The 11,830-nt window shown below is 40.7% G+C and overlaps 1 long non-coding RNA gene across 1 annotated transcript in view; it reads right to left on the reverse strand.

The window, feature by feature from the left end:
* LOC113618316 (uncharacterized) overlaps nt 1-11,133 on the reverse strand; it is a 25,655-nt gene extending 14,522 nt beyond the window's left edge. Inside the window, exons 1-2 of the long non-coding RNA XR_003431970.1 lie at nt 9,711-11,133; nt 6,680-6,895 (exon numbers count right to left, since the gene is read on the reverse strand). This is a non-coding gene — a long non-coding RNA (uncharacterized LOC113618316). The remainder of the gene's footprint in view (nt 1-6,679; nt 6,896-9,710) is intronic.
* Between the last annotated feature and the right edge of the window lie 697 nt (nt 11,134-11,830).

Genomic DNA, 11,830 nt, shown 5'->3' on the forward strand with positions numbered 1-11,830 from the left:
CACTAGAAGGAATCAATAGCAGAATAACTGAGGCAGAAGAACAGATAAGTGACTTGGAAGACAGAATGGTAGAATTCACTGCTGCAGAAAAGAATAAAGAAAAAAGAATGCAAAGAAATGAAGACAGCCTAAGAGACCTCTGGGACAACATTAAACGCAACAACATTTGCATTATAGGGGTCCCAGAAGGAGAAGAGAGAGAGAAAGGACCCAAGAAAATATTTGAAGAGATTATAGTCGAAAACTTCCCTAACATGGGAAAGGAAATAGCCACCCAAGTCCAGGAAGTGCAGAGAGTCCTATATAGGATAAACCCAAGGAGAAACACGCCAAGACACAAAGTAATCAAATTGGCAAAAATTAAAGACAAAGAAAAATTATTGAAAGCAGCAAGGGAAAAACAACAAATAACATACAAGGGAATCCCCATAAGGTTAACAGCTGATTTCTCAGCAGAAACTCTACAAGCCAGAAGGGAGTGGCATGATATACTTAAAGTGATGAAAGGGAAGAACCTACAACCAAGATTACTCTACCCAGCAAGGATCTCATTCAGATTCGATGGAGAAATCAAAAGCTTTACAGACAAGCAAAAGCTAAGAGAATCCAGCACCACCAAACCAGCTCTACAACAAATGCTAAAGGAATTTCTCTAAGTGGGAAACACAAGAGAAGAAAAGGACCTACAAAACCAAACCCAAAACAATTAAGAAAATGGTCATAGGAACATACATATCGATAATAACCTTAAACGTGAATGGATTAAATGCTCCAACCAAAAGACACAGGCTTGCTGAATGGATACAAAAACAAGACCCATATAAATGCTGTCTACAAGAGACCCACTTCAGAACTAGGGACACATACAGATGGAAAGTGAGTGGATGGAAAAAGATATTCCATGCAAAAGGAAATCAAAAGAAAGCTGGAGTAGCAATACTCATATCAGATAAAATAGACTTTAAATAAGGAATGTTACAAGAGACAAGGAAGAACACTACATAATGAGCAAGGGATCAATCCAAGAAGAAGATATAACAATTATAAATATATATGCACCCAACATAGGAGCACCTCAATACATAAGGCAACTGCTAACAGCTATAAAAGAGGAAATCGACAGTAACACAATAATAGTGGGGGACTTTAACACCTCACTTACACCAATGGACAGATCATCCAAACAGAAAATTCATAACGATACACAAGCTTTAAAGGAGACAATAGGCCAGATAGATTTACTTGATATTTATAGGACATTCCATCCAAAAACAGCAGATTACACTTTCTCCTCACAGGCGCATGGAACATTCTCCAGGATAGATCACATCTTGGGTCACAAATCAACCCTCAGTAAATTTAAGAAAGTTGAAATCATATCAAGCATCTTTTCTGACCACAACGCTATGAGATTAGAAATCAATTACAGGGAAAGAAACGTAAAAAACACGAACACATGGAGGCTAAACAATACGTTACTAATTAACGAAGAGATCACTGAAGAAATCAAAGAGGAAATAAAAAAATACCTAGATACAAATGACAATGAAAACATGATGATCCAAAACCTATGGGATGCAGCAAAAGCAATTCTACGAGGGAAGTTTATAGCTATACAAGCCTACCTCAGGAAACAAGAAAAATCTCAAATAAACAATCTACCCTTGCACCTGAAGGAACTAGAGAAAGAAGAACAAACAAAACCCCAAAGTTAGCAGAAGGAAAGAAATCATAAAGATCAGAGCAGAAATAAGTGAAATAGAAACAAAGAAAATGATAGCAAAGATCAATAAAACTAAAAGCTGTTTCTTTGAGAAGATAAACAAAATTGATAAAGCATTAGCCAGACTCATCAAGAAAAAGAGGGAGAGGACTCAAATCAATAAAATTAGAAATGAAAAAGGAGACGTTACAACAGACACTGCAGAAATACAAAGCATCCTAAGAGACTACTACAAGCAGCTCTATGCCAATAAAATGGACAACCCGGAAGAAATGGAAGAATTCATAGAAAGGTATAACCTTCCAAGACTGAATCAGGAAGAAATAGAAAATATGAACAGACCAATCACAAGTAATGAAATTGAAACTGTGATTAAAAATCTTCCAAGAAACAAAGGTCCAGGACCAGATGGCTTCACAGGTGAATTCTATCAAACATTTAGAGAAGAGCTAACACCCATCCTCCTCAAACTCCTCCAAAAAATTGCAGAGGAAGGAACACTTCCAAACTCATCCTATGAGGCCACCATCACCCTGATACCAAAACCAGACAAAGATACTACAAAAAAAGAAAATTACAGACCAATATCACTGATGAATATAGATGCAAAAGTCCTCAACAAAATACTAGCAAACAGAATCCAACAACACATTACAAGGATCATACACCATGATCAAGTGGGATTTACCCCAGGGATGCAAGGATTCTTCGATATACGCAAATTAATCAATGTGATACACCATATTAACAAACTGAAGAATAAAAACCATATGATCATCTCGATAGATGCAGAAAAAGCTTTTGACAAAATTCAACGCCCATTTATGATAAAAACTCTCCATAAGGTGGGCATACAGGGAACCTACTTCAACATAATAAAGTCCATATATGAGAAACCCACAGCAAACATCATTATCAATGGTGAAAAACTGAAAGCATTTCCTCCAAGATCAGGAAAAAGACAAGGAAGGATGTCCACTCACACCACTATTATACAACAGAGTTTAGGAAGTCCCAGCCACGGCACTCAGAGAAGAAAAAGAAATAAAAGGAATACAAATTGGAAAAGAAGAAGTAAAACTGTCACTGTTTGCAGATGACATGATACTATACATCGAGAATCCTAAAGGTGCCACCAGAAAACTACTAGAGCTAATCAATGAATTTGGTAAAGTCGTAGGATACGAAATTAATGCACAGAAATCTCTTGCATTCGTATATATTAACGATGAAAAATCTGCAGGAGAAATTAAGGAAACACTCCCATTTACCACTGCAACAAAAAGAATAAAATGCCTAGGAATAAACCTTCCTAGGGAGACAAAAGACCTGTATGCAGAAAACTATAAGACACTGATGAAAGAAATTAAAGGTGATACCAACAGATGGAGAGATATACCATGTTCTTGGATTGGAAGAATCAATATTGTGAAAATGACTATACTACCCAAAGCAATCTACAGATTCAATGCAATCCCTATCAAATTACCAATGGCATTTTTTACAGAAGTAGAACAAAAAAATTTTTTTTTTTTTTTGCGGTACGCGGGCCTCTCACTGTTGTGGCTTCTCCCATTGTGGAGCACAGGCTCTGGACGCTCAGGCTCATCGGCCATGGCTCATGGGCCTAGCTGCTCCGTGGCATGTGGGATCTTCCCAGACCGGGGCATGAACCCGTGTCCCCTGCATCAGCAGGTGGACTCTCAGCCACTTCAACAGGGAAGCCCACAAAATCTTAAAATTTGTATGGAGACACAAAAGACCCCAAATACCCAAAGCAGTCTTGAGGGAAAAAAATGGAGCTGGAGGAATCAGATTCCCTGACTTTAGACTATAGTACAAAGCTACAGTAATCAAGACAATATGGTATTGGCACAAAAACAGAAATATAGATCAATGGAACAAGATAGAAAGCCCAGAGATAAACCCACGAACCTATGGTCAACTAATCTATGACAAAGGAGGCAAGGATATACAATGGAGAAAAGACAGCCTTTTCAATAAGCGGTGCTGGGAAAACTGGACAGCTACATGTAGAAGAATGAAATTAGAACACTCCCTAACACCATACACAAAAAGAAACTCAAAATGGATTAGAGACCTAAATTTAAGACCGGACACCATAAAACTCTTAGAGGAAAACTTAGGAGGAACACTCTTTGACATAAATCACAGCAAGATCTTTTTTGATCCACCTCCTAGAGTAATGGAAATAAAAACAAAATAAACAAATGGGACCTAATGAAACTTCAAAGCTTTTGCACAGCAAAGGAAACCATTAACAAGATGAAAAGAAAGCCCTCAGAATAGGAGAAAATATTTGCAAATGAATCAACGGACAAAGGATTAATCTGCAAAATATATACAGCTCATGCAGCTCAATATTAAAAAAACAAACAACCCAATCCAGAAATGGGCAGAAGACCTAAATAGACTTTTCTCCAAAGAAGATAAACAGATGGGCAAGAAGCACATGAAAAGGTGCTCCACATCACTAATTATTAGAGAAATGCAAATCAAAACTACAATGAGGTATTACCTCTCACCAGTTAGAGTGGGCATCATCAGAAAATCTACAAACAATAAATGCTGGAGAGGGTGTGGATAAAAGGGAACCCTCTTGCACTGTTGGTGGGAATGTAAATTGATACAGCCACTATGGAGAACAGTATGGATGTTCCTTAAAAAATGAAAATTGAATTACCATATGACCCAGCAATCCCATTACTGGGCATATACCCAGAGAAAACCATAATTCAAAAAGACACATGCACCCCAATGTTCACTGCAGCTCTATTTACAATAGCCAGCACATGGAAGCAACCTAAATGCCCATTGACAGACAAATGGATAAAGAAGATGTGGCACATATATACAATGGAATATTGCTCAGCCATAAAAAGGAATGAAATTGGGTCATTTGTAGAGACACGGTTGGATCTAGAGACTGTCATACATAGTGAAGTAAGTCAGAAAGAGAAAAACAAATATCGTATATTAATGCATATATGTGGATCCTAGAAAAATGGTACAGATGAACCAGTTTGCAGGGCAGAAATTGAGACACAGATGTAGAGAACAAATGTATGGACACCAAGCGGGGGAAGCAGCGGGGGTGGTGGTGGTGGTGGTGTGATGAATTGGGAGATTAGATTGACATGTATACACTGATGTGTATAAAATTGATGACTAATAAGAACCTGCTGTATAAAAAAAAAAAAGAAATATGGTGGAATTAGATAGTGGTGATGTCTGCACAACCTTGTGAATAAAAACTCCTGAATTATACACTTAAAAAAAAAAACACAACAAGAGCAAGCACAACAGTGACAACAAAAACACTAAAAAAACTACAGTGTTGTTTCTTTCCCCCTCCTGTCAATCAATAGGCTTTTCTTTACAGAACAAAGCTCATCCATCTATTTATAGATCAAGGATTTCATGAAAATAAATGTATCTACTAGAAATGGTCCAAACTGCTGCCTCCTCACCTCTGGGGGTTGTGCCAGTTTACCAGTCACCGAGAGCATATGAGAGTCACCTTACTGAATGCTCTTTTGTCTGTAATAGTTTTTCTGTTGATTTTCTGTTTCTGTGTTTTTCCAGTTTTACAGTTCATCATCCCAGATAAGGATAATTTTACCTCCTTATTTACATTTTTTTTTTTTTTTTTTTTTGTGGTACGCGGGCCTCTCACTGTTGTGGCCTCTCCCGTTGCGGAGCACAGACTCCGGACGCGCAGGCTCAGCGGCCATGGCTCATGGGCCTAGCCGCTTCGCGGCATGTGGGATCTTCCCAGACCGGGGCACGAACCCGTGTCCCCTGCATCGGCAGGTGGACTCCCAACCACTGCACCACCAGGGTAGCCCTATTTCCAGTTTTAATACCTCTATTTCTTTCTTTTTCAATGACTACTAATTCTAGAGCAATACTAAACCATAATGGGGAGAGTGGGTGTCTTTGTCTTTTTCCTGACTCTAATGGGAAAACTTCTATTATTTCCTTAGTAAATAAGAAAATTTTGAAACTTTATTTTCTTTACTGAGAATTTTAAAAATTGGACATAAAATGTTAAGTTTTATCAAATGCCTTTTGGGAATCTATATAAATTATTTATTAAAATAATTTTTTTATATTAAAATAAGATTGCCCAGGAAATCTAAGACTTCTGATTACCCTGAATCTATCAAAAAAATGTTATGGTGACAACATTACTTGTCATACAGCACAAAAACAAAAATCTAGAAACTGTGAAAATGTCTCTCAATGGGGAAATGGTTAAATATATTATACCACTTTCATATAGTGGAAAATGATTTACCTCTTAAAAAAAAATGAAGTAGATTATATATGCCAAGATGGCTCAATCTGCCGTCTGAAATCAAGTAAAAGCGGCAAGCACAATATAGTGTGTGTCCTCATTCGTGTAAACAAGAAAAAGGGACATGCACATATCAATATGCATGTATATACAAAGGAAAATTCTGGAAGGACGTGGAAGGAACTATCAGAAATGTCTGCTTTTGATGAAGGATATGTGTTTGGGGATTTGAGATAATATGCTGTGTTTCAATTTTTTTAAAAAAAATACAAGCATTATTCCTTTTTCAATGAAAAAAAATAACAAAAAAGTAATGATTAAAGTTATTTTAAAAGAAAAAAAGGAGTTCCCTGGTAGTCCAGTGGTTAGGACTTGCTGCTTTCACTGACACAGGCCGGGGTTCAATCCCTGGTTGGGGAACTAAAATCCTGCAAGCCATGCAGTGTGGCCAAAAAAAAAAGAAAAAAATTTTTGTTCATGTAAAAGGTTTAAATGCTAGTAACTAAAAGGCGAAGGATAAGCAATATTAATCATAACTCATTATGGGTCAAATTTGTCATGTAGAGGTTTTTGTGCTTTTTGGTTGTTGTTTTGTTTTGTTTTTGCACGTGAGGTGGGCACCTCTCTCCTCTTACCTTAGTCCCAGTTCTAGGATGGAGCTCCAGCTTCTGGAATTTTCCACAAGCCCCTAAGCCCTCTGCAGTGGGTGCTTATTCCAGCTGAGTTGGCCTCACTCTCGGGGAGTCATGTAGAGCTTTTATAGTAAATGTCCTCCAAATAGAATTCCCAATTCCATTCTTAATAGAAAATGGAAGCTTCTTTGGCTTTGTGCTAACAGGGGCTCTTGCAACCTGAATTAACAAAAGGAAAATGAATTACTAAGTTAGGGCCAACAATATGATGACATACGCTTTTGCAAAAATTATGATTATGAAACTTGAAACGGGAAAATGCCTGCCATAATGATAAGTGAAGAGAGCAGACAAACAGATCACATATACAATATGATTTTAACTTTGCAAAAATAAAAGGAGGAATAATTTGATAAAGTAGCTTTGGTAGAGCAATTTGGTAAAGTGATGGGTTTTCCTCAAACATCTTTTTAATATTCATATTACATCAGTATATTTTATTTAAAAATTAAAAAGAGGCGGCAAAATAAATTGTTTTTGAAATCCTGATATGAAAAGAGGAAACATATTTTCTTGTTTCCTTTTAATGCCCAATACGGAGAAGGGAAGTACCCAGGCTCAAGGTCACACATAGCTAAGACATTTAAGACAGCAAGTCAGGGAGGACTTCTTATTGGCTTTTCCAAGCAAACGAATTGAGTTTCTGGCACAGCAAGGCTGGGCACAACTCTGAGCATGAAATTAAGGAGGGATTCCCCTTTGGAGCTTCCAAGGCTGCCACCATGGTTATAGTTTATACCAGCATGACTGGTCCTGCTGCTCATTTAGCACTTGCAGGTGATCTGTCTCACCACCAGACTCGCTTTTGGGGGGATCTACCCTCCTCCACTGCCCACTGTCAATCAAGGGTGGTAGGGAGGCAGGATCTGAGACCCAAGTGAGCCAATCAGACTCTTCTGGGAGTTTGGATCATGAGTGAAAATGACATCAGGTCAGGAAATCAATTCAAGTCCAGTGAGGCACCATTAATTCCCACTACTTAAAGTAGCATATGGAGGAAGCAGTGTAGCCTTCAGAGTATGGTTTGTGGAGCTAGGTTGAGTGAGAAACCCAGCTCTGCTACTTTCTAAGCTAATGAACCTCCTTATGCCTCAGTTTCCTCAGGTTGTAAGCAGGGGATAATAGTACTTTCCTCACAGGGTTGTTACATGAATCAATGCAAGTGTATCAGGCAGAGCTCTTGTCAGGAAACAAGAACCACTCTGCATATTTGAAGCAGAAAAGGAATTTGATGCATGGAATTAGGAACATAAAAATCAATGAAAGGCTAGAGCAGCAGGGTCCAGGCTGCAGGAATGGCTCTGGAACACACTTCCAAACAGGCCTGCCTTTTGTGTCACCATCAGGAAGGCGGACCACTGGACCATCACAAGGACTGCTGACTTCAAGAGCTCAGTCCCACAGCTGTGCCCCAGGGACCAGGATGGCACTTGGCTGTTACTGTGCCCACCTCTCGTCACTCAGGAAGTTAAGAACACAGGCTCTGGAGCCAGACCCACTTGGATTCAAATCCAAGAGCCACCATTTCCTTGGCGGTAACCTTAGGCAAGTCAATCTCTCTGTGCCTCAGTCGACTTATTGGTAAAATGTGGGTAATAGGACCCATCTCAGAGTTGTTGTGAGGCTTAAATGAGCTAACCCATGTAAGGTGCTCAGCACAGTGCCTGGCCTGCAGTAAGCTCTCCATAAGTACTAGCTATTATCACAAAAAAAGAGCCCATGTATGAGTGAAGCACAAACACATCTGCAAAACCAATATTATTCAAGTAAGCCATGGTCGTTTAACATAACAGATGCTGCTATTGTTCTGAAACTAACTGGTTGTGCTGGGTTTAACAGTAGAAACATGTGGTCTGAGGTCCAGTTCTGTATTTATTTTGGCCTTTGGGTTCAAGGCTAAAGCAGAGAATGCCAGTTAACCAGGCCTTATTTGCTAGTGCAGGATAATTAGACCTCATAGTTAATTAAAATTCTACCCTTTGAGCATTCCTGAAATGCCAATTTTAATGAAATGCCACTTGATAACTCTGTGGAATCATCTCATTCATTCATAGGTAAGGTTAGCACTGCCACATCCTGGAAATCTGCATTAAGTGAATGTCTAATTGCATTATTGCCACAGTGAGGAACAGAAAAGTTCTTCATTGTTCATTTACGGCTACATTCACAATAAATGAACTTTTACAAACTCGCAGGTGCAAAACAGACTCTATGAACAGAATGAGAATGTGGTTCTCACTACTACAAGCTTTCTTTCAGTTTGGACACCAAAACACTTGGCATTCTAACTACTTAGATTATTCAAATTATTTTGGATCCTTCATTGTTCATCATAACATAGTATCATTTGGCGTTCACTTGATGAGAATATATTTATGAATATAAACTCTATATGGCAGAATATCAATTAAAAAAAGATTATCAAAATGAAAACAGAAAATTGAAAAAAACAACAACCACCAATACTCATTTGGAGAACTGAAGTCTTGGGAGTCCAAGGGCTTTCTCACTTTGGTTACTCAGTGCCTGGTATACAGCAAGTACTCAATAAATATTGGTCTGATTGAGGAAAAGAGACTAGTAAGGGAAATGAAGGCAATAGCCATTTCTGTGGTCTGGGTCGATATGGCAAGGTGTGTAAGATGCTGGGACTTAAGAGATCGGTGGACCCACAGGGCTCACTTCTGGCACTCTGGCTTGGGGCATCTTCAGGGAACAAGTAGGAGCTGGGCTGGTTGGGCCCAGGATGTCAGGTCTGGAAAGGATGACCTAATTATCAGTCACCACGGGTAGAAGGTGGGGCTGAGATCCTGCCGTTGGGATTACGGCAGAAACTGGGAGTGCTAGCCCTGCAGCTGGGGCCCGTGTGTAAGACAGAGTCTGGGAAAACCCGTCCAGGGTACAGGCAGGGAGCGAGAGAACCTCCACCCATAGACCACATCTCAGTGAACAGCGGACAAACCACACCAGATACCTGTATATGAAGACTGTCAGTGCCTCTATTTTGTTCAACTGGAGAAGAATTCATTTTAACCGGACGTTCCCTGCAAACAGGATCCAGGATGCAACAGTTTCTGAAGTAGATCAAGATGGCCCACATCCACAGCAGTGCAGCCCAAAGGGTGATTCCTGGGCCCAACCCTAGAGCTCAGGATTCCTTCTGGCTCTTCTGGAGCCTGGTATCTGCATTTTAAACAGGCTCCCAATTGATCCTAATGCGGGAGGGCCATTTCCTTTAAGGCACAGGCAGACCTGATTTAGCTAAATAAGCTCCTGAGTTAATTAAACAGCCAGCCAATCTTTATTGATTGGCTACCCCACGCAGGGCTCTGGGGCTGTGTCTCTGCAAGAGGCGATTGTTCAACCGTGTCCCCAGTCCTCCCCTCACTGTACGCCCCACACTGCACTACTGCTGTCTTTTTCCTGTAATTAAGCCTCCCTCTTGTGCCCTGGTTTTTTCACTGGCTACCTGTATTGTTCCCCTGGGCCAGAATCTGTGCTATTTGTCTCTTTGTTCCTCTGGGATCGAATTTCCTGAAGCAGCAGGAGTCTCTCAGGTTTGGGGAACTTGCCTGTCCTGAGCCCCACTGGCCAAAGAGCCACGCCAGTCCCACGGGTTCCGTTCTCTCTTCAGCCACGGCCCATTGGATAAGTGACTCAAGGACACCATTCTGCTTGGGCTGGAGGTGTGTGCTGCTGGGAGAGATGAGCTGGTTCTTGGGAATTTGGAGTCTAGTGTCATCACAGACCATGAGGAACTTCGGTGCCAGTTTTGTAGATCTGTTGGATTAATTCTGAAGTTGTTTAATTTATGCCTAGATTTGAGGAATATAATCAAAAGGACAGACAGTAGAAAGAAGAGTGGCCAGTTCTCAGTTGTGGCAATTCTAAACGTCCTGAGATCTGGCTGCCTTTCCTGGGACCCTGGGCATGTGTGTCTTGTCCATATGCCTTGTTGTGGACAGGACCACAAGTCCTGACTAGCTCAGCCCACCTGCCTGCCACCCTGAGCCAGTGCATCTTACCTGTGTCTATACTGCGCATCCCTCCCTACCTGCATGGACGACCCCCAACCTCGGTCAGCACTCTCCATATTACTTTATTGCTCTTACTCAGATGGACTGCCCTCACCTGTGTGGGGCGTGGCCCCAGGGTCTCAGGCGCCTCATTTGAGGAGTCTATCCCATGACCAGCCGTGCTCCTGATGTAGCCTATATTTAGACTTCAGAGTAATATGTTAAGTTTTAATTTCTGATCCATTCTTGCTTTTTAGAAAAGAAATATCACTTCCTAATTTTTTAAAGACTGGACCTTCTCTATTTCCATCTTTTCATCTAACATCAGAATTAACTGAGGAAAAAAATGTGATTTAAAAGGAAATGACAGGGCTTCCCCGGTGGCGCAGTGGTTGAGAGTCCGCCTGCCGATGCAGGGGACACGGGTTCGTGCCCCAGTCCGGGAAGATCCCACATGCCGCGGAGCGGCTGGGCCCGTAAGCCATGGCCGCTGAGCCTGCGCGTCTGGAGCCTGCGCGTCCGGAGCCTGTGCTCCGCAACGGGAGAGGCCACAGCAGTGAGAGGCCCGTGTACCGCAAAAAAAAAAAAAAAAAAAAAAAAAGGAAATGACATTTTTTTTTCAGGAGGCCGAAATTTTTACTTGAAGCCCTAATTATGTAAAAATTCTGGCACAGCATTTTTTTTTTTGTAGGGGGGGACTAGAAAACAAAATGGTTCCCTAATTGTGATTTCTGATGTAAAAATTGCTAACTTTTATGCTTTCTATATCCTGCTATTGCAAAGTGACAATCCATAAAATTATACTTGTTCTTTTCCTTAGCAGTTTGCAGGTACCTGTCACGTTTCATGCTCCTAGAAGTGATTGCTGATGTGTAGTTAGTGCATACCTGTTTTTGATTCTAGAATGTATCTGTTCCCCATTTCCCCCACCCCCCTTCCCTTGCTAGAGTGTTCATCCCTCCAGAAATTGAACCAGATTGTTCCTGAAACCAGGAGTGTATCTCAGTGTCAAAGTCTGCATCTGCAGAGGCTGCTGCCAGCATGGTTGTGGCATTTATGGAGCTCTCTGAATTCTCTC

The sequence above is a fragment of the Aethalodelphis obliquidens genome, unplaced genomic scaffold (assembly GCF_003676395.1).
Source record: "Aethalodelphis obliquidens isolate GAN/ISIS:26980383/991018 unplaced genomic scaffold, ASM367639v1 scaffold5, whole genome shotgun sequence".
NCBI lineage: Eukaryota > Metazoa > Chordata > Mammalia > Artiodactyla > Delphinidae > Aethalodelphis > Aethalodelphis obliquidens.